This window comes from Macaca mulatta, chromosome X (assembly GCF_049350105.2).
Source record: "Macaca mulatta isolate MMU2019108-1 chromosome X, T2T-MMU8v2.0, whole genome shotgun sequence".
In the NCBI taxonomy this organism is placed as follows: domain Eukaryota; kingdom Metazoa; phylum Chordata; class Mammalia; order Primates; family Cercopithecidae; genus Macaca; species Macaca mulatta.
Genome location: NC_133426.1, coordinates 81,763,864 through 81,785,299, shown reverse-complemented (window position 1 = coordinate 81,785,299; position 21,436 = coordinate 81,763,864). Strand labels below are relative to the sequence as shown.

The 21,436-nt window shown below is 37.8% G+C and overlaps 2 protein-coding genes across 3 annotated transcripts in view; one reads left to right on the top strand and one right to left on the bottom strand.

The window, feature by feature from the left end:
* ZDHHC15 (zinc finger DHHC-type palmitoyltransferase 15) overlaps positions 1 to 4,611 on the top strand; it is a 290,771-nt gene extending 286,160 nt beyond the window's left edge. Inside the window, exons 12-13 of one of the 2 annotated variants that reach the window (XR_013412566.1) lie at positions 1,007 to 1,153; positions 3,735 to 4,611. The gene's annotated coding sequence lies outside the window, so the exon portion shown is untranslated. Of the gene's footprint in view, positions 1 to 1,006; positions 2,593 to 3,734 lie in introns of those variants that run through there. The other variant, XM_077987779.1, reaches the window with a different exon arrangement.
* Positions 1 to 21,436, bottom strand: part of UPRT (uracil phosphoribosyltransferase homolog) — a 135,446-nt gene that overhangs the window by 74,111 nt on the left and 39,899 nt on the right. Inside the window, exon 4 of the mRNA XM_077987739.1 lies at positions 2,968 to 3,127. The gene's annotated coding sequence lies outside the window, so the exon portion shown is untranslated. The remainder of the gene's footprint in view (positions 1 to 2,967; positions 3,128 to 21,436) is intronic.

Genomic DNA, 21,436 nt, shown 5'->3' with positions numbered 1-21,436 from the left:
AGATAAATGTGAGGTTTGTGTGTTAATTAGCAGAGTGACTAGGATGGAGCTGAGTGGTTGAAGGAAAACAGTAATAGCAGATAAGATCATATAGTAAACTGGGTATGGAGTGGAAAGATATTGTGGAGTCTTTTAGGACATTGTGAGAACATAACTTTCTGTGTGATGAGAAGACATCAAATGGTTTTAATGAGAGGAGTAACATGATATGGTTTAGGTTTTAACAGAATCACTCTGGCATGTTAGGAGACAGAAGGGGAGACACATCTTGAGGGTAGGCACAAGTTTACAATAGTTAATAAGCTATTGCAGTAATCCACAGGAGAGATAATAGTGGCTTGAGCTGGCTGCAGGGGGAGAGAAGTGGTCAAATCTTTATATATTTTAAAGATAGATCTTTTAAATTTTGCTGGCAGATTGCATGTGGGATAAGGAGGGGAAAAGAGTTAAGAATAATACCAAGGTTTCTGTCCAAAGCAACAGGAAGATAAAAATTTGTATATACTATAAAAAGGAAAAACATTCTATTTACTGAGATAGAGAAGACTATGGATAAAGCAGGTTTTAGGGTGAGGTATAGCACAAGAGTTCAATTTTAAACATATTAAATTTGAGATGCCTATTAGATATCTGAGTGGAGATGTTAACTAGGAAGCCACATACAGTATTTGACTCAAGTTTAGGGGGATAGGTCCTTGGAGAAGATGTAAATTTGAGAGCAATCAGTGTATAGTTTATATTTAAAGCCTTGGGACTGGATGGAATAAAAAGAGTGGATATACAGAAAAATAGAAGAGGTTCAAAGACCTCTGAGGGATTGACTTCTGGAATCCCTCAAGTGGTTAGCTCTGCTAACCCACTTTCCAGAAAAACTGGTGAAAATTATTTAGAAAACAAAACACTTAAAGCCTCCGGAAATGGTCCTAAGGTCAAACGGTAAGTGAAGAAATATCTGCTCAAGTCTGTGGCATATGAATCAAGCCTGCTCTCTCTTTCCTCCTCCCAGATCAGCAAGGTAGAAACTTCACTCCAGGCTACAGCAGCCAAGAATATAGGACTCCCTCTCCCCCATCTGGAAGCATTCTTCTTGGGAGGAGTAAAACCACATTTCTCATTCTGCACCCAGCTGCTGGTTGCTGAGGCTATTTTCCAGGTAATTGTGGTCAAGAGGTAGGAGCTCCCTTCTTATGCCCATTCCCCACATAGGGTGTGTGTGTGGTGGTGGTGTGTGTGTGTGTGTGGTTTTTGGTTTTGGTTTTGTAGAGACAGAGTCTCATTATGTTGACCAAGCTGGTCTCAAACTCCTGGCCTTGAGCAATCCTTCTACATCAGCCTTCCAAATTGCTGGGATTATGGGCATGAGTCTCTCTACACATGGCCTCAACCCCCACTTGTGAAATGAAGGCTCTAACTTGAGTATGACATGCTAAGAATATTGGGGACCCAATAGCCCTTTCCTTGATTTTTGAGGCAGTCATTCCACATCAGGAGAGGTAAGCTGAGAAGATCTCAAACTACTGAAACCCCTCCACTGAGTGTTCTGCTCCTAGAGTGAAAGTCTTACTCAGAAGCTTGCCATTGTTCTCACCTCCAGCTACAGAACCTTGCTTAGAGATTTTGCCTGAGTGTGGGGAGAGTGAGGGAAAGAAGCAGGCTATCAAACAGGTAGTTCCCAGTCTCTTCCCCAAGAAGCTTAATTCATTTGCAACGAGTGTAGAGGCATTTAAACCTAAGAGCCCTCTCAAAAACAGTGAAAGTTGTGGTGAAAGGGAATCAAGAGGATATTCATTCCTCTAATGAAAATATAGCCTGGAATATGGCCAGTAAGTATGCAGGAGAAAACCAGGGAATAAAACACATAGGAGGGGCCTGCCTGGGTTCAGAATAAGTACTACCTCAGGAACTATTCCTTAGAAGGAGATACAAATTGATTAGATTAGTTCATAGTTGAATTTCTGCTCCAAGACACTGTAAAATAGGAGCTAAATGGCTGGGTGTGATCAGGGAAAACATGGAAGATAACTAGACCAATACCACTATGATTCCAAGGTAACCATGGAATACTCAAAACTTTGCCCTCCTGAGGAGCAACATCAGAGACCTAACAGTGTGAGTGGTAAGGAGGAGGGAAGGGAGATAGAGGTCACTGAAATAATTTATTCTAAAAAAAAAAGAAGGAAATAATAACAAGTTGTGGGAGCAGTACTAATATTTGCTACAATATGTTCTCAAATGTCCAGTTTCCAACAAAAAATTTTGAGGCATGCAGAGAAACAGGAGAGTATGACACATACACTGGGGGTGGGGGGAAACAGGCAACAGAAGTTGCCTGTGAGAGTGACTAGAAACTGGATTTAACAGGAAAATTTTGCAAATTAGGCATTATAATATATTCAAATAACTAAAGTAAAGCTTGATTAGAGGCATAAAGGAGATATAATGACAGTGTCACATCAAATAGAGAATGTCAATAAAGAGAATTTTTTTAAACAACCAAATGAGAATTCTGGAATTGAAAAGTACAATAACTGATATATAAAAAAAATCACTGTAGGACCTCAACAGTAGGTTTGGATTTGCAGAAAAAAGAAATAATGAACTTGGAGAACTATTGATAGAGGTTATGCATGCAGAGATTAAAAAAAATGAAGAAAAATAGGAGGGAAAGCAAGATGACTGAATAGAAGCCTCCACTGATCTTCCACTCCATAGGAACACCAAATTTAACAATGATTCACACAAAAAAAAAACCTTCCTGAGAACCAAAAATCAAATGAGTGATCACAGTACCTGGTTTTAACTTCATATCACTGAAAGTGGTACTGAAGAGGGTAGGAAATACAGTCTTGAATTGCTGACACCACCCCTCCTCCATCCCCAAGCAGTGACCACGTGGTACAGAGAGATAATCTGTGCATTTGGGAGAGGGAAACTGCAGTGATTGTGGGACTTTGCATTAAAACTTACTGCTGCCCTGTCAGTGGAAAGCAACATGGGGCAGAACTCACGTGACGCCCACAGAGGGAGCATTTACAGACATTCTAGCCAGAGTGGAATCACCCATCTCTCCAGTAAGAACTTGAGTTTCAGCAAGCTTCACCACAGTGGGCTAAAGTGCTCTGGGGTCCTGAATAAACATAAAAAGTAGTTAAGGCCACAAGGACTGCAAGTCTAGGAAAGTTCTAATGCGATGCTGAGCTTGAAGCCAGTAAACTTGGGGGGCACATGACCTAGTGTGACACCAAGGAGGGACGCTTAAAAAGTGCCTGTGCCACCCCTCCCCCAACACCAGACAGCCAGCCTAATGTGAAGCTCCAAAAAGACTCCTTCTGCTTGAGGAAAGAAGAGGGAAGAGCAAACTGAATTTTGCCTTGTAACTTGGCCACTAGCTCAGCCACAGCAGGATAGGGCAGCTGACAGAGTCATGAGGACCCCATTCCAAGCGCTAGCTCCTGCATAACATTTTGAGACACATCTTGGGCCAAAAGGAAACCCAGTGCCTTGAAGGGAAGGACCCAGTCCTGAAAAGATTCATCAACTGTTGACTAAGGAGCCCTTGAACCCTAAATAATCACCAGCAATAGCCAGGTACTATTTGCCGTGGACCTCTGGCAAGACTCCAAAAATGTGCTGGTTTCAGATGTGACCCAGAACATTCCTACATGTGGTGGCTATGGGAGAGACTTCTGCTTGAGAATAGCAGAGGAAAGAGTAAAGGGGATTTTGTCTTGTAGGTTAGGTACCAGCTCAGCCACAGTGGGAAAGAATACCAAGTGAGCTCTTGCAGTCACTGATTCCAGACCTTGGCTCTTAGATGGCATTTCTGGACCTGCATTGGGCCAGAGGTAAGCCCATTGCCCCAAAGGGTGGCAGAATTTGCCACAGGCTGATTAAAGAGCCCTTGGGCCTTAAGTGAATACCAGTGGTAGCCTGGCAGTGTTCCCCATGGGCCTGTGGGGTGGTAGCCATGGGAAGAGAATCCTCTGCCTATGAAAATGGGAGGAAAAAGAAGGAAGGACTTTGTCCTGTGGTTAGGGTGTCAGCTCAGGTACAGTAGAGTAGAGCACATGGCAGATTTGTAAGGTTTCTGACTCTAGGTCCTAGCTCCTGGATGGCATCTCTGGACATACCCAGGGCCCAGGAGAACTTGCCACCAGAAGGGAAGAACAGAAGCCTGGCTAGCTTTGTCACCTGCTGATTGGAGAGCCCTAGAGCCTTGAGCATACATAGGCAGTGGCCAGGTAGTGGTTACAGCGGGTCCTTGATGAGACTCAATGGTGTGCTGGCTTCAGTTCTCATCTAGTACAGTCCTAGTGTGATGGCCACAGCAGTACTTGTGTCACTCCTGCTCCTCTCCTAGCTCCAGGCAGCTTAGCACAGGGGGAGAGACTTCATTTGTTTGGGAGAAAATAAAGGAAAGAATAAGAGTCTCTGCCTGGTAAACCAGAAAATTGTTGCAGATTTTATCCAAGACAACAAAGGCAGTACTTCTATGAGTCTGCAAGAACCACAGCACTGCTAGACTTGGAATGCCCTCTAATGCAGATATGGAAGCAGTGACCAAAAACTTTATGATCACAACAACTAAGTACTTACAAATACCTGAAAAGCCTTCTCAAGAAGGACAGGTACAAAGAAGTCCAGACTGCAAAACTACAATAAATACCTAACCACTTAGTGCCCAGAAACTGTTCATCAAACATCCACAAGCATCAAGACTATTCAGGAAAACATGACCTCACCAAATGAATTAAATAAGGTACCAGGTATCAATCCCAGAGAGACAAATAAACGTGGCCTTTCAGAAAGAGAGTTCAAAATAGCTGTTTTGAGGAAGCTCAAATAAATTCAAGATAACACAGAGAAGCGAATCAGAATCCCTATCTGATACATTTAACAAAGAGATTGAAATAATTTAAAAGAAGCAAGCAGAAATTGTGGTGTTGCAAAAAGCAGTTGACATATACTGAAGAATGCATCAGAATTGATTAACCAGAAGGAAGAATTAGTGAGCTTGAAGACAGGCTATAGGAAAATACACAGTCAGAGGAGACAAAAGAAAAAAGAATATAAAACAATGAAGCATCCCTATGAGATCTAGAAAATAGCCTCAAAGGGGCAAATATAATAGTTATTGGCCTTAAACAGGAGGTAGAGAAACAGATATGGGTAGAAAGTTTATTCAAAGGGATAACAGAGAATGTCCCAAACCCGCAGAAAGATATCAATATTTATGTACAAGAAGGTTATAGAACACCAAGCAGATTTAACCCAAAGAATACTACCTTGAGGCATTTAATAGTCACTCCCAAAGGTCAACAATAAACAAAGAATGCTAGAAGCTGCAAGAAAAAAGAAACAAACAAACAAACAAAAAATAGACAATGCAGCATCTGGCAGCAGGTTTTCCAATGGAAACCTTACAGGTGGGGAGAGAGTGGCATAACATATTTAAAGTGCTAAAAGAAGAAACATGCTTATACTAGAATAGTATATCCCATAAAAATATCTTTTAAACGTAAAAGAAAAATGCTTTCCCAGACAAATGAAAACTGAGGCATTTCATCAACACCAGACCTGTCCTATAAGAAATGTTAAAGGGAGTTACTTAATCATAAACAAAATGATGTTAATGAGCAACAAGAAATCATCTGAAAGTATGAAACTCACTGATAATAGTGAGTATGGAGAAAAACATATAATATAACATTGTATTTGTGTTGTGCAAACTATTTATATCTTAAGTAGAAGGACTAAAAGATGAACAGATCAAAAATAACTACAAAAAGCTTTTTAAGACATAGACAGTAAAATAAGATATAAATAGAAAAAACAAAAAGTTAAAAAGCAGGGAGATGAAGTTAACATGTAGAGTTTATATTAGTTTTTTCATTGCTTCTTAGTTAATTTTTTATGCAATCAGTATTAAGTTGTAATCCGTTTAAAATAATGGGTTATACAATAGTATTTGCAAGCATCATGGCACCCTCATATCAAAAAATGTACAATCGATCGAAAAACGTAAAAAGCAAGAAATTAAAACATACACCACCAAAGAAAATCACCTCCACTAAAAGGATTACAGGAAGGAAGGAAAGAAGGAAGAGAAGGTCACAAAACAACCAGAAAACAATAAATAAATGGCAATAGTAAGTCCTTATTTATCAATAATAACATTGAATGTAAATGGACTAAATCAAATGAGAAAGAGTGGCTGATGGATTAAAAATCAAGATGCATTGATCTGTTGCCTACAAGAGGCATATTTCACCTATAATGACACACATAGACTGAAAATAAAAGGATGGAAAATATTTTATACTAATAGAAACCCAAAAAGAACAAGTGTAGTTATATCAGAAAAAATAGATTTCAAACAAAAGGTATAAGAAGAGACAAAGAAGGTCACTGTATAATGATAAAGAGATCATTTCAGCAAGAATATATAACATGGTAAATATATATGCACTCAATACTGGTGCACCCACATATATAAAGCACATATTGTTAGAGCTAAAGAGAGAGACCCCAAAACAATGATCGTTGGAGACTTCAGCACTCCACTTTCAGCATTAGAAAGATCATCCAGGCTGAAAATCAACAAAGAAATATCAGACTTGATAGTCACTATAGAACAAATGGATCTAATTGATATTTATGGAACATTTCATCCAATGACTGCAGAATACACATTATTTATGTTATATTATAGTGTAGATTAAGTCTGGTGTTTTTTGTTGATTTTTTATCTGGAAGATCTGTCCAATGCTGAAAGTGGGGTGTTGAATTCTCCAGCTATTATTGTATTGGAGTCTGTATTTCTCTTTAACTCTAATAATAATGGCTTTATATATCTGGGTGCTCCGGTGTTGGGTACATATATTTACAATTCTTATATCCTCTCGCTGAAATGGCCCCCATCTGTTTTTTGCTTTTTTGCTCATTAAAATATTGTGTCATTGGAAAGAGGAACAATGTATTGAATTCTAGTGGTATCATTGTTTAGTCTTATATTTATTTATTTATTATATTTATTATAGTTTGGAGTAAAGCGTTCCATAGTTTAGGATTACAACAAAAACTCTTGATGAAACCCACCTATTATCTCTCTGTTACTGAAACCACACAAAAGAGTTTTGTTGTCTGCATCTGAGAATGATAGCATCAAGATCCTTGCATATGTGGAACTACCTTCTGTTTTTGCATTTAGCCTAATACAGTATTGAATTAACACCTCTTTACCTTCTTATATTTCATACTGGGGAAATTTAAATCCACATGCTGTGTCCGTGGCATGAAGCCTTGCCTTTCAATTACTTTGTCTTTCCGAGATCTGTATGGGCTACTTATTGATCATGAATTAAATTGAACTCCATTCAGAGGCAAATGAAATGGGCTGTTAGGCAGAGAATTCAATTAGAAGGCAGAAGACCTGTCGAAAACTTGAAGGCCTTAACACCTTGTGCCACAATATCCAAGTGTTTTATCATAAACTCCTTCCATTTTTGTAAAACACTCTTTTTGTGCTGCTCAATACCTTAACCAAAATTAACTTTTCCTCCCTGTCGACACCACTCATGACTACAACAGTGTCCCTAAAATGCTCCACTGACTCATGAACCAGGTCTTCTCAGACCAAGGCTACCATCTCCTAATTCTTTTTTTGAAAATACTTATTTCTTCTCCTCTAGGTTAAAGTTTGCTTAACAGTATATTATTCTCCAGCTAGATGGTCAAACAGAATGTGCCAACATGTATATCCAAACTAGTCGTCCAGTGTTTCTCAAAACCTTAAAAAATGAATGCTATCCTTTCGAGGGACAGCTTTCATTCAAAACCAAAAATACTCCTGTGCGGTACAGAATATACTATTTCATGTAATTAATGCTTTTATCTTCTATGTTTTCTAGCTGCTACCACCAGCACCACAACCTACAAGTAGACTCAGGAAATTATCCAGCCATTCTTGCTTTGTTCCTTATCTTAGAGGGAAAAGTTCTTATTTCTCACCAGTAAGTATGATGTTAGCTGTGCATTTTGTGTATATATTCTTATGAAGTTGAAGAAGTTCCCTTCTATTCTGAATTTGCTGAGATTTGTTTTCATGGGAGTTGAATTTTGTCAAATATTTTTTTCTGTGCTTATTGAATATGATTATGTAATTTTTCTTCTTTAGCTTATTGATGTGATTTATTATATTAATTGATTTTCAAATGTTGAACTAACTTTGCATGCCTGGGAAAATTACCACTTGATTGTGGTATATAGTTATTTTTCTGTATTGTTAGATTTGATATGTTAATGTTTTATTGAGAATTTTTGCATTTATGCTCATCAGAAATATTGGTCTATAGTTTTATTTTCTTGTAATGTCTTTGATTTTGTTATTATGGTAATGCTGGCTTTATAATATGAATTAGAAATTATCTTTGCTTTTATCCTCTGAAAAATATTACAAATAATTGGTATTATTTCTTCCTTAAATGTTTGTAGAATTCCCCAGTGAACATAACTGGACCTGGTACTTTTGGTTTGGGGAGGTTATTGATATTTATTTAATATATTTTAAAATTATTTTTATTATTTCTTTAAATTTCAACTTTTATTTTAGATACAGGGAGTACATGTGCAGGTTTGTCACATGGTTATATTGCATGATGCTGAGGTTTATGGTATGGATCCTGTCACCCAGGTAGTGAGCATAGTAGCCAATAGGTAATTTTAATGTCTGTAATGGATATAGGGCTAGTCAAATTATATATTTATTTTGCATGACTTTTGTTAGATTGTGCCTTTTAAGAAATGGGTCATCCAGGTTATCAAATAATGAATATAGAGTTGTTCATAATATTTCTTTCTTACCCTTTTAATGTCCATGGGATCTTTAGTGATGTCTCCTCTTTCATTTCTGATATTATTAATTTGTGTCTTCTCACTTTCTTTCTTAGCCTGGCTACAGGCTTATCAATTTTATTGATCTTTTCGAAGAACCAGCATTTGGTTTTGCTGATTCTCTTTATTAATTTCCTGTTTTCAATGTCATTGATTTCTGATCTGATCTGTACTATTTCTTTTCTTCTGCTAACTTTGGATTCAATTTGCTTCCTTTTTTTTCTAGTTTCTTAAGGTGTAAGCTTAGATTATTGATTTTGTTTGTTTTTTCTTTTCTCATATGTGCCTTCAGTGCTATAAATTTCCCTCTCAGCACTGCTTTCACTGCATGCCACAAATTTGGATAAGCTGTCATTTCATTTTCAATTAGCTCAAAATATTTTTAAGTTTCTATTAAGATTTCTTCTTCTAAAAAAGAGATATCTTCTCTAAACAAAACCATGTTATTTGGAGATAAGTATACATCCATGAAACTATCAGCATAATTGATGAATTGATGCCATAAAACCACCTGTCACTTTCAAAAGTTTTCTCCTGCCTTCTTATTTATTCGTGTGTGTGTGTGTGTGTGTGTGTGTTGAGAACACTTAATATAAGATCTACCTTCTTAGCAAATTTTTTTGAGACAAAGCCTTACTCTTTCACCCAGGCTTGAGGGCAGTGGCACAATCATGGCTCACGCAGCCTTGAACTCCGGGGCTCAATCAATCTTCCCATCTCAGTCTCCTGAGGAGCTGGAACTATAAGTGCACACTGCCACACTGAGCTAATTTATTTTTTATTTTTTGTAGAACCAAGTTCTTGCTGTTTCCCAGGCTGGTCTCAAACTGCTGGATTCAAGTGATCCTCCTGCCTCAGCCTCTCAAAGTGTTGAAATTACAGGCATGAGCCACCACACCTAGCTAAAATTTTAAGTATACAATACAGTATTATTAGCCATAGGCTCTATGCTGTACAATATATCCCTAGGACTTATTCAACTTATATAACTGAAAATTGTATTCGTTGTCTAATAACTTTGATTCTGCCTCATCGTGTTCCCTTCAACAACCATTCCTCTCTCTGCTTCTATGAGTTTGACTATTTTAGATTCATCACACAGGTGGTATTATGCAGTATTTATCCTTGTGAAGGTGTTTGGCTAATTTCACTTAGACTATTATCCTCCACACTCATCCACATGTCACAAATGTCAGGATTTCCTTCTTTCAAAAGGCTGAATAATATTTCATTGTATGTGTATATTACATTTTCTTTATCCATTCATCTATCAATAAACATTTAAATTGAGTCTCTTTGGCTTGTGCATTATTTAGAAGTCTGTTGTTTGACTGCCAAGTATTTTGGGATTTTCCAGCTATCTTTCGGTTATTAACTTCTCATTTAATTCCATTGTGGTTTGAGAGCAGACATTGTATGATTCATAGCCATACAAATTTGTTAAGGTGTTTTGTGGCCCAGAATGTCATCAGTCTTGGCGAATGTTTTGTGTTAGCTTGAGAACAATGTATAATCTACTGTTGTTTGATGAAGTACCTTTTAATTGGTGTTAATTAAATCTATTTGATTAATGGTGCTGTTGATTTTCTCTAGGTCCTTATTAATTTTCTGCCTGTTAAATCTGTCCATTACTGAAAAAGACATGTTAAAGTCTCCAATTATAATAGTGAATGTATCTATCCCCTTTTACAGTTTTATAATTTTTTGCCTCATATATTTTGATCCTTTTGTTAGGTACCTACACATTAAGGATTGTTAGCCCTGTTGTATAATTGGCCCTCATCATTATGTAGTAAACCTCTTTATCCTGATACTTTTTTTTTTTGCTCTGAAGTCTGCTTTGTCTGAAATTAATACAGCTACTACCACTTTATTTTTATTAGTATCAACATGGCATATCATTCTCCATCCATTTTGCTTTATATATATATATGTGTGTTTATGTTTAAAGTGGATTCCTTATAGAAACTATATGTCTGGGCATTGCTTCTTGACTCCCTCTGACAATTTCTGTCTTTTAATTGGGTTATTTAGACCATTGACATTTAAAGTGATTATTTGTAAAGGTCTAAACTTTACTTTGCTTACTAAAACTCATAGATTTTGTTGCCAAAAATAGGATTTTTAAAGCCTGAGAGACAAAAAGTAATCATTTTTTATAAATCTGTTATAGACCAGTCTCAAGAGACACATTTATATCAGTGTTTAACAGAAGTTCAAGATTCAGACCAAAATGCACGCATATATAACCCCTTACTTGACTCTTGCAATAAATTCAGGTGCTAAAAGACCATTTAATGTTTATAAAATCCATTATTTAACTACAGCACTTTGGCTCTATCATGTATGTTACTGGCATGTTTGAGTTATTAAGTCAGACTGCATTCAAAATAGCACACGGCTGCAATTCAGTGTGAGGAGACTGCCTATAAAACACCTGCTTAATCCTATTTACTCTTTATAACCAGAGACTTTCTGACTGCACTTTACAATGAATGTGCCCAGAATCCTGATTTCCTATATGTCTAAATTCTGCAATGTCTATATTTCAAATATAAACCTAGCCAACTACTTTTTATTTTATTTTATTTTATTTTATTTTAAGGTCAAAGGATACATGTGCAGGACGTGCAGGTTTGTTACATAGGTAAATGTGTGCCATAGTGGTTTGCTGCACCTAACAAGCCATCACCTAAGTATTAAGCCCTGCATACATTCACTATTTATCCTGATGTTCTCCCTACCCCCACACCCCCAACAGGCCCCAGTGAGTGTTGTTCCCCTTCCTGTGTCCATGTGTTCTTATTGTTCAGCTCCCACATATGAATGAGAATATGCAGTGTTTGGTTTTCTGTTCCTGGGTTAGTTTGCTGAGGATAATGGCTTCCAGCTTCATCCATGTCTCTGCAAAGGACATGATCTCATTCCTTTTTATGGCTATATAGTATTTCATGGTGTATACGTACCACATTTTCTTTATCCAATCTATCATTGATGGGCATTTGGGTTGATTCCATGTCTTCACTATTGTGAATAGTGCTGCAGTGAACATACACATGCATGTATCTTTATAATAGAATGATTTATATTCCTTTGGGTATATACCCAGTAATGGGATTCCTGGATCAAATAATATTTCTGGTTCTAGATCCTTGAGGAATCACCAAACTGTCTTCTACAATGGTTAAACTAATTAACATTCCCACTGACAGTGTAAAAGCATTTCTATTTCTCCACAGCCTCACCAGCATCCGTTGTTTTTGCCTTTTTTTTTTTCGATCTGGATGCCTTTTATTTTATTTTTTCTTGCCTATTGAACTAAAAACCTGTAGTACAATGATGAGTAGAAGTGGTAAGAACAGATATACTTGACTTGTTCATCAGTTTAGAAGAAAAGCATTCAGTCTTTTATGATTATTAAGTATGACATAGCTATAAGATTTTCATAGATGTCCTTTATCAGGTTGAGAAACTTTCCACCAACTTTTTTTTTTTTTTTAAGACAGTCAAATCACCTTTTATTCTTAAGAAGTGTCATTGAATTCAGTTAACACCTTATCAAGTGCTAATAAAACCTTTCTTAGAAGATGTAAATGGTTAAGCCCTAGTCCTTGTACAGTGATTTTTGAATCTTAGAAGTTCAGAATCAAGTTAATTTCTAAATTTTTTTTTCCATGTTCTTTTTTTTTTTAATTATTATTATACTTTAAGTTCTAGGGTGCATGTGCATAATGTGCAGGTTTGTTATATATGTATACTTGTGCCATGTTGGTGTGCTGCACCCATCAACTCGTCAGCACCCATCAACTCATCATTTACATCAGGTATAACTCCCAATGCAATCCCTCCCCCCTCCCCCCTCCCTATGATAGGCCCTGGTGTGTGATGTTCCCCTTCCCGAGTCCAGGTGATCTCATTGTTCAATTCTCACCTATGAGTGAGAACATGTGGTGTTTGGTTTTCTGTTCTTGCGATAGTTTGCTGAGAATGATGGTTTCCAGCTGCATCCATGTCCCTACAGAGGACACAAACTCATCCTTTTTTATGGCTGAATAGTATTCCATGGTGTATATGTCCCACATTTTCTTAATCCAGTCTGTCACTGATGGACATTTGGGTTGATTCCAAGTCTTTGCTATTGTGAATAGTGCCGCAATAAACATACGTGTGCATGTGTCTTTATAGCAGCATGATTTATAATCCTTTGGGTATATACCCAGTAAAGGGATGGCTGGGTCATATGATACTTCTAGTTCTAGATCCTTGAGGAATCACCATACTGTTTTCCATAATGGTTGAACTAGTTTACAATCCCACCAACAGTGTAAAAGTGTTCCTATTTCTCCACATCCTCTCCAGCACCTGTTGTTTCCTGACTTTTTAATGATTGCCATTCTAACTGCTGTGAGATGGTACCTCATGGTGGTTTTGATTTGCATTTCTCTGATGGCCAGTGATGATGAGCATTTTTTCATGTGTCTGTTGGCTGTATGAATGTCCTCTTTTGAGAAATGTCTATTCATATCCTTTGCCCACTTTTTGATGGGGTTGTTTGTTTTTTTCCTGTAAATTTGTTTGAGTTCTTTGTAGGTTCTGGATATTAGCCCTTTGTCAGATGAGTAGATTGCAAAAATTTTCTCCCACTCTGTAGGTTGCCTGTTCACTCTGATGGTAGTTTCTTTTGCTGTGCAGAAGCTCTTTAGTTGAATTAGATCCCATTTGTCAATTTTGGCTTTTGTTGCCATTGCTTTTGGTGTTTTAGACATGAAGTCCTTGCCCATGCCTATGTCCTGAATGGTATTACCTAAGTTTTCTTCTAGGGTTTTTATGGTATTAGGTCCAACATTTAAGTCTCTAATCCATCTTGAATTAATTTTTGTATAAGGAGTAAGGAAAGGATCCAGTTTCAGCTTTCTACTTATGGCTAGCCAATTTTCCCAGCACCATTTATTAAATAGGGAATCCTTTCCCCATTTCTTGTTTCTCTCAGGTTTGTCAAAGATCAGATGGCTGTAGATGTGTGGTATTATTTCTGAGGACTCTGTTCTGTTCCATTGGTCTATATGTCTGTTTTGGTACCAGTACCATGCTGTTTTGGTTACTGTAGCCTTGTAGTATAGTTTGAAGTCAGGTAGACGGATGCCTCCAGCTTTGTTCTTTTGACATAGGTTTGTCTTGGCAATGCGGGCTCTTTTTTGATTCCATATGAACTTTAAAGCAGTTTTTTCCAATTCTGTGAAGAAACTCATTGGTAGCTAATGGGGATGGCATTGAATTTATAAATCACCTTGGGCACTATGGCCATTTTCACGATATTGATTCTTCCTATCCATGAGCACGGTATGTTCTTCCATTTGTTTGTGTCCTCTTTTATTTCACTGAGCAGTGGTTTGTACTTCTCCTTGAAGAGGTCCTTTACATCCCTTGTCAGTTGGATTCCTAGGTATTTTATTCTCTTTGAAGCAATTGTGAATGGAAGTTCATTCATGATTTGGCTCTCTGTTTGTCTGTTACTGGTGTATAAGAATGCTTGTGATTTTTGCACATTCATTTTGTATCCTGAGACTTTGCTGAAGTTGCTTATCAGCTTAAGGAGATTTTGGGCTGAGACAATGGGGTTTTCTAAATATACAATCATGTCATCTGCAAACAGGGACAATTTCACTTCTTCTTTTCCTAACTGAATACCCTTTATTTCTTTCTCTTGCCTGATTGCCCTAGCCAGAACTTCCAACACTATGTTGAATAGGAGTGGTGAGAGAGGCCATCCCTGTCTTGTGCCAGATTTCAAAGGGAATGCTTCCAGTTTTTGCCCATTCAGTATGATATTGGCTGTGGGTTTGTCATAAACAGCTCTTATTATTTTGAGATACGTTCCATCAATACTGAATTTATTGAGCGTTTTTAGCATGAAGGGCTGTTGAATTTTGTCAAAGGCCTTTTCTGCATCTATTGAGATAATCATGTGGTTTTTTTCTTTTGTTCTGTTTATATGCTGGATTACGTTTATTGATTTGCGTATGTTGAACCAGCCTTGCATCCCAGGGATGAAGCCCACTTGATCATGGTGGATAAGCTTTTTGATGTGCTGCTGGATCCGGTTTGCCAGTATTTTATTCAGGATTTTTGCATCAATGTTCATCAGGGATATTGGTCTAAAATTCTCTTTTTTTGTTGTGTCTCTGCTAGGCTTTAGTATCAGGATGATGTTGGCCTCATAAAATGAGTTAGGGAGGATTCCCTCTTTTTCTATTGATTGGAATAGTTTCAGAAGGAATGGTACCAGCTCCTCCTTGTACCTCTGGTAGAATTCAGCTGTGAATCCATCTGGTTCTGGACTTTTTTTGGTAGGTAGGCTATTAATTATTGCCTCAATTTCAGAGCCTGCTATTGGTCTATTCAGGAATTCAGCTTCTTCCTGGTTTAGTCTTGGGAGAGTGTAAGTGTCCAGGAAATTATTCATTTCTTCTAGGTTTTCTAGTTTATTTGCATTGAGGTGTTTACAGTATTCTCTGATGGTAATTTGTATTTCTGTGGGATCGGTGGTGATATCCCCTTTATCATTTTTTATTGTGTCTATTTGATTCTTCTCTCTTTTCTTCTTTATTAGTCTTGCTAGTGGTCTGTCAATTTTGTTGATCTTTTCAAAAAACCAACTCCTGGATTCATTGATTTTTTGGAGAGTTTTTTGTGTCTCTATCTCCTTCAGTTCTGCTCTGATCTTAGTTATTTCTAGCCTTCTGCTAGATTTCGAATGTGTTTGCTCTTGCTTCTCTAGTTCTTTTAATTGTGATGTTAGAGTGTCAATTTTAGATCTTTCCTGCTTTCTCTTGTGGACATTTAGTGCTATAAATTTCCCTCTACACAATGTTTTAAATGTGTCCCAGAGATTCTGGTATGTTGTATCTTTGTTGTCATTGGTTTCAAAGAACATCTTTATTTCTGCCTTCATTTCGTTATGTACCCAGTAGTCATTCAGGAGCAGATTGTTCAGTTTCCATGTTGAGTGGTTTTGATTAAATTTCTTAGTCCTGAGTTCTAGTTTGATTGCACTGTGGTCTGAGAGACAGTTTGTTATAATTTCTGTTCTTGTACATTTGCTGAGGAGTGCTTTACTTCCAACTATGTGGTCAATTTTGGAATAAGTGAGATGTGGTGCTGAGAAGAATGTATATTCTGTTGATTTCAGGTGGAGAGTTCTGTAGATGTCTATTAGGTCCACTTGGTGCAGAGCTGAGTTCAATTCCTGGATATCCTTGTTAACTTTCTGTCTCGTTGATCTGTCTAATGTTGACAGTGGGGTGTTAAAGTCTTCCATTATTATTGTATGGGAGTCTAAGTCTCTTTGTAAGTCTCTAAGGACTTGCTTTATGAATCTGGGTGCTCCTGTATTGGTCGCATATATATTTAGGATAGTTAGCTCTTCCTGATGAATTGATCCCTTTACCATATATAATGGCCTTCTTTGTCTCCTTTGATCTTTGATGGTTTAAAATCTGTTTTATCATAGACTAGGATTGCAACCCTGGCTTTTTTTTGTTCTCCATTTGCTTGGTAGGTCTTCCTCCATCCCTTTGTTTGGAGCCTATGTGTATCTGCATGTGAGATGGGTCTGCTGAATACAGCAAACTGATGGTTCTTGACTCTTTATCCAATTTGCCACTCTGTTTCTTTTTATCGGACCATTTAGTCCATTTACATTTAAGGTTAATATTGTTATATGTGAACTTGCTCCTGTCATTATGATATTAGCTGGTTATTTTGCTCACTAGTTGATGCAGTTTCTTCCTAGCATCGATGGACTTTACATTTTGACATGTTATTGCATTGACTGGTACCTGTTGTTTCTTTCCATGTTTAGTGCTTCCTTCAGGATCTCTTGTAGGGCAGGTCTAGTGGTGACAAAATCTCTAAGCAGTTACTTGTCTTAAAGGATTTTATTTCTCCTTCACTTATGAAACTTAGTTTGGCTGGATATGAAATTTGGGGTTGAAAATTCTTTTCTTTAAAAATGTAGAATATTGGCCCCCACTCTCTTCTGGCTTGGAGAGGTTCTGCTGAGAGATCTGCTGTTAGTCTAATGGGCTTCCCTTTGTGGGTAACCCAACCTTTCTCTCTGGCAGCCCTGAACATTTTTTCCTTCATTTCAACTTTGGTGAATCTGACAATTATGTGTTTTTGAGTTGCTCTTCTCAAGGAGTATCTTTCTGGCATTCTCTGTATTTCCTGAATTTGAATGTTGGCCTACCTTACTAGGTTGGGGAAGTTCTCCTGGATGATATTATGCAGAGTGTTTTCCACCTTGGTTCCATTTTCCCCATTGCTTTCAGGCACACCAATCAGACGTAGATTTGGTCTTTTCACATAATCCCATATTTCTTGGAGGCTTTGTTCATTTCTTTTTACTCTTTTTTCTCTACATTTCTCTTCTCACTTCATTTCATTCATTTGATCTTCAATCACTGATACTCTTCTTCCAGTTGATCCAGTCGGTTACTGAAGGTTGTGCTTTTCTGCACTGCTTTGTCCCCATCATTGTGGTTTTATCTGCCTTTGGTCTTTGATGATGGTGACGTACTGATGGGGTTTTGGTGTGGGTGTCCTTTGTGTTTGTTAGTTTTCCTTCTAACAGTCAGGACCCTCAGTTGTAGGTCTGTTGGAGTTTGCTTGAGGTCCACTCCAGACCCTGTTTGCCTGGGTATCAGCTGCAGAGGCTGCAGAAGATAGAATATTGCTGAACAGCGAGTGTTGCTGTCTGATTCTTGCTCTGGAAGCTTCATCTCAGGGGTGTACCCTGCCATGTGAGGTGTGAGGTGTCGGTCTGCCCCTAGTAGGGGATGTCTCCCAGTTAGGCTACTCAGGGGTCAGGGACCCACTTGAGCAGCCAGTCTGTCTGTTCTCAGATCTCAGCCTCTGTGCTGGGAGATCCACTGCTCTATTCAAAGCTGTCAGACAGGGGCATTTACCTTTGCCGAGTTTTCTGGTGCCTTTTGTTTAGGTATGCCCTGTCTCCAGAGGAGGAGTCTGCAGAGGCAGGCTGGCCTCCTTGAGCTGTGGTGGGCTCCACCCAATTCGAGCTTCACGGTGGCTTTGTTTACCTACTTAAGCTTCAGCAATGGCGGGCACCCCTCCCCCATCCTTGCTGCCGCCTTGCAGTTATATCTCAGACTGCTGTGCTAGCAATGAGGGAGGCTCTGTGGGCATGGGACCCTCTGGGCCAGGTGTGGGATATAATCTCCTGGTGTGCCATTTGCTGAGACCCTTGGTAAAGCGCAGTATTAGGGTGGGAGTTACCCAATTTTCCAGGTGTTCTGTGTCTCAATTTCCTTTGGCTAGAAAAAGGAATTCCCTTCCCCCTTGTGCTTCCCAGGTGAGGTGATGCATTGCCCTGCTTCAGCTCTCACTGGTTGGGCTGCACCCATGGACCAGCGCCAACTGTCTGACACGCCCCTGTGAGATGAACCCGGTACCTCAGTTGAAAATGCAGAAATCACCCATCTTCTGTGTCGCTCACACTGGGAACTGGAGGCTAGAGCGGTTCCTATTTGGCCATCTTGGGCGTGCCCCCCTCTTGTTGTCATTCTTTTAGCAGATGATCCAGTTATGTTCATAACACAATTCCTTCTTCCATTTGGTAAGCATGCATCTAATCTCAGTTCAATTTTCAAAGTTTTTTCTATACTACTTTGGTTCTGCCTCATGCATGAATCACCCAGGGGTTTGTCTGAGACTTGGGTCATGGCTTAGAACTCTTCCATTTTTAAAGTTTTGCTACACTGCTTTTGGTCTGTCCCAAGTCTATGCTTTTCAGCAGTAAGCCCAATATTGTGCAAGTCCATATATAGAATTAAAGGATCTTCTTTTCTTGTTTTCCCCTCCTCAAAATTCTTCCCAACTCTTTCTGGCCAATAGAGCCCTATCCGCCACTTCCTCTGACCAGAAATATGGGACTTTTATTGGGATTTTAGCTGTCCACACCACTAGTTTGCCATGCACCTCCTTGACTTGTTTGTTCTTGTTTTCTTTTCAGAGTCCTTGGGTAGTTGCTTTCTGCATTTATCTAAAATTTTTCATTTTATTTAGGTATAGAAATAGGTTGTTAGTGGTTTTACCTTGCCATGCTAGATGAGGAATTCTTGAATAACCTTTTAAGCCAATTAACCTCTCTTAGACTTAGTTTCCTTATTGTAGAATGTGAGTAATAATTCTTGTTCTATCTATTTCACAGCATTGTTGGGAAAGTACTATGAGATAATATACATGAAAGAATTATTCCATATTAACCTTTCTCTGGCTGGCATGATGCCCATTCACTATGACTCCCACATAATAGGGAAATCTTCTGAAAAAAATAGTTTAACTTCTTATTTGGAATAATTTTAGACTTACAGAAAAGTTGCAAAAACAGTACAGTGAGCTCATATATATATCCCTCACCAGTTTCATCTAGTGTTAATAGTTTACACAACCAGAACACAATGATCAAAACCAGAAAATTAACAGTAATTTCATGCTATTAATCAAATTACAGAAGTTTTTCTAATTTCACCACTTTTTCTTTGAATGTGCTTTTTCTGATCTAGTATCCAATTCAAGGCCCCACATCAGCAATAATCCCTCAGTCTTTGGTCTCTAATGACCATGATATTTTTGATGATTATTATTCTGTATAATGTCTCTCAATTTGAATACATCTGATATTTTCTACTGATTAGGTCAAGGTTATGGATTTTTGGCAATAATACCACAGAAGCGACATTGTACATCATATCACATCATATCCACGTGAAGTTGGCATAAATTACTATTGGAGATGGTAACCTTGATCGGTTGATAAAAGTGGTGTCTACTAGGTTTCTCCATTGAAAGTCTCCTAATTTTCTCTTTATAATTAATAAATATATTGTAGCAGATATCTTGAGAATATGCAAATGTCCTGTTCCTTCTCAAATATTCACCTGCTAATTTTAGCATGTATCAATGGGTCTTATCTACAGCAACTATTACTGTGCTGTTTGCCTAATTGTGATTTTCTATTTCTCTCATTCCTTCTACATGTATTAATTGTAATTCTTTCCTAAATAAGAGCTTTCCTTTCTTCCCATTGATTTGTTATTAAATTATCTATTTACATCAGTACAGATTTATGCATATTTATTTTATGAGTTATAATTCAATACTATCATTATTTATTTTGTTGCTTAAATGGTTCTAGTGTTGGCCATAAGAACTTTTACAGGTTGGCTCCTTGTCCTTTCAATATGCCTCCATCTTATTTTAAACAAGTCCTTATTTTCTTGCACCACAAAATGTGCCAGGATAATCTTATACTTTTTCTGCCCCAATTCTGGAATCAACTTCTTCTCCAAGGAACCTGGTTCCTTTTTTTGGAGGTCATTCCAGTTTTATTAATTTTTCTTTTAATGTTCTTTTTCTGTTCCAGTATCCCTTCCAAGGTCCTACATTTTACTAGTTGTTGTTGGTTATAAGCCAAGATTTTGGTTCTAGTTGTGTTTGTTGCTCCTAGAATTTTATTACTCTAGGCCCTTTCAGTGGATAGAGGTAGGAAATATACACACAAATACACACTCACACATACCTATATTTATTTCTACATTTGTTTATCTATCTATCTAATCTATTTTTAAAAACCTGAGTTCACACTGATACCTCTGATTGTAGTCCAACGCTTTTGGTTTATTATAACCTTTCCTCTACCTATATTGTAACTTCTTCCTCTGACTGTGAAAAATCTACTATTATCTACAGTAGGTATAATTTTTCTTAGTATACACATAAAATATTTTCAAAATTAATAAGACCCCTGTAAGGAATAAGTTTACATAGTAGAGTATGGTATTTGTATATAATTGCTTTTGTCTTTAAGCCTACTGTGTCCAGTCAAACTACTGTTTTCCAAAATTACTGTACTGGTTTCCTAGAACTGCTGTAACAAAGTACCCAAAACTGGGTGGCCTCTTGGTTAGGGAATCTAGAAGTCCAAAATTAAGGTGCTGGCAAAGTTGGTTTCTTCTGAGGGCTGTATGAAGTAGAATCCCTTCTATGTCTCTCTCCTAGCTTCTAATGGTTTGCTGGCAATCTTTGTTTTATAAATGCATCACTCCAATCTCTGCTTTCATCTTCACATGACATTCCTCCATTATGTATGTTTTTTCTGCCTTCTGTGCGTGTCTGTTTCTGTGTCCAAATTCTTCCTTTTCATATGGGCATAAGTCATATTGGATTAGGGCCCATCCTAATGGCCTCATTTCAACTTGACTATCCCTATTTCCAAATAAAGTCACATTCTGAAATACTAGGTGTTGGCGCTTCAACATATATTTTTTTGGGAGACGCACTTCAACCCATAGTACTTGCATTAGTTCTTTTCTTCCCCATCTGCTTCAGTTATATTGTAGTTGTACTGGGCATTCTTAATACAGTCATATATATTATTTACTGTTTGTATTCCATTTTGGGTCCTCCCCCTACTCTCACCCTTAGTATGACTGATTTTAACTATTTACTTATTTTGGAAGTATGT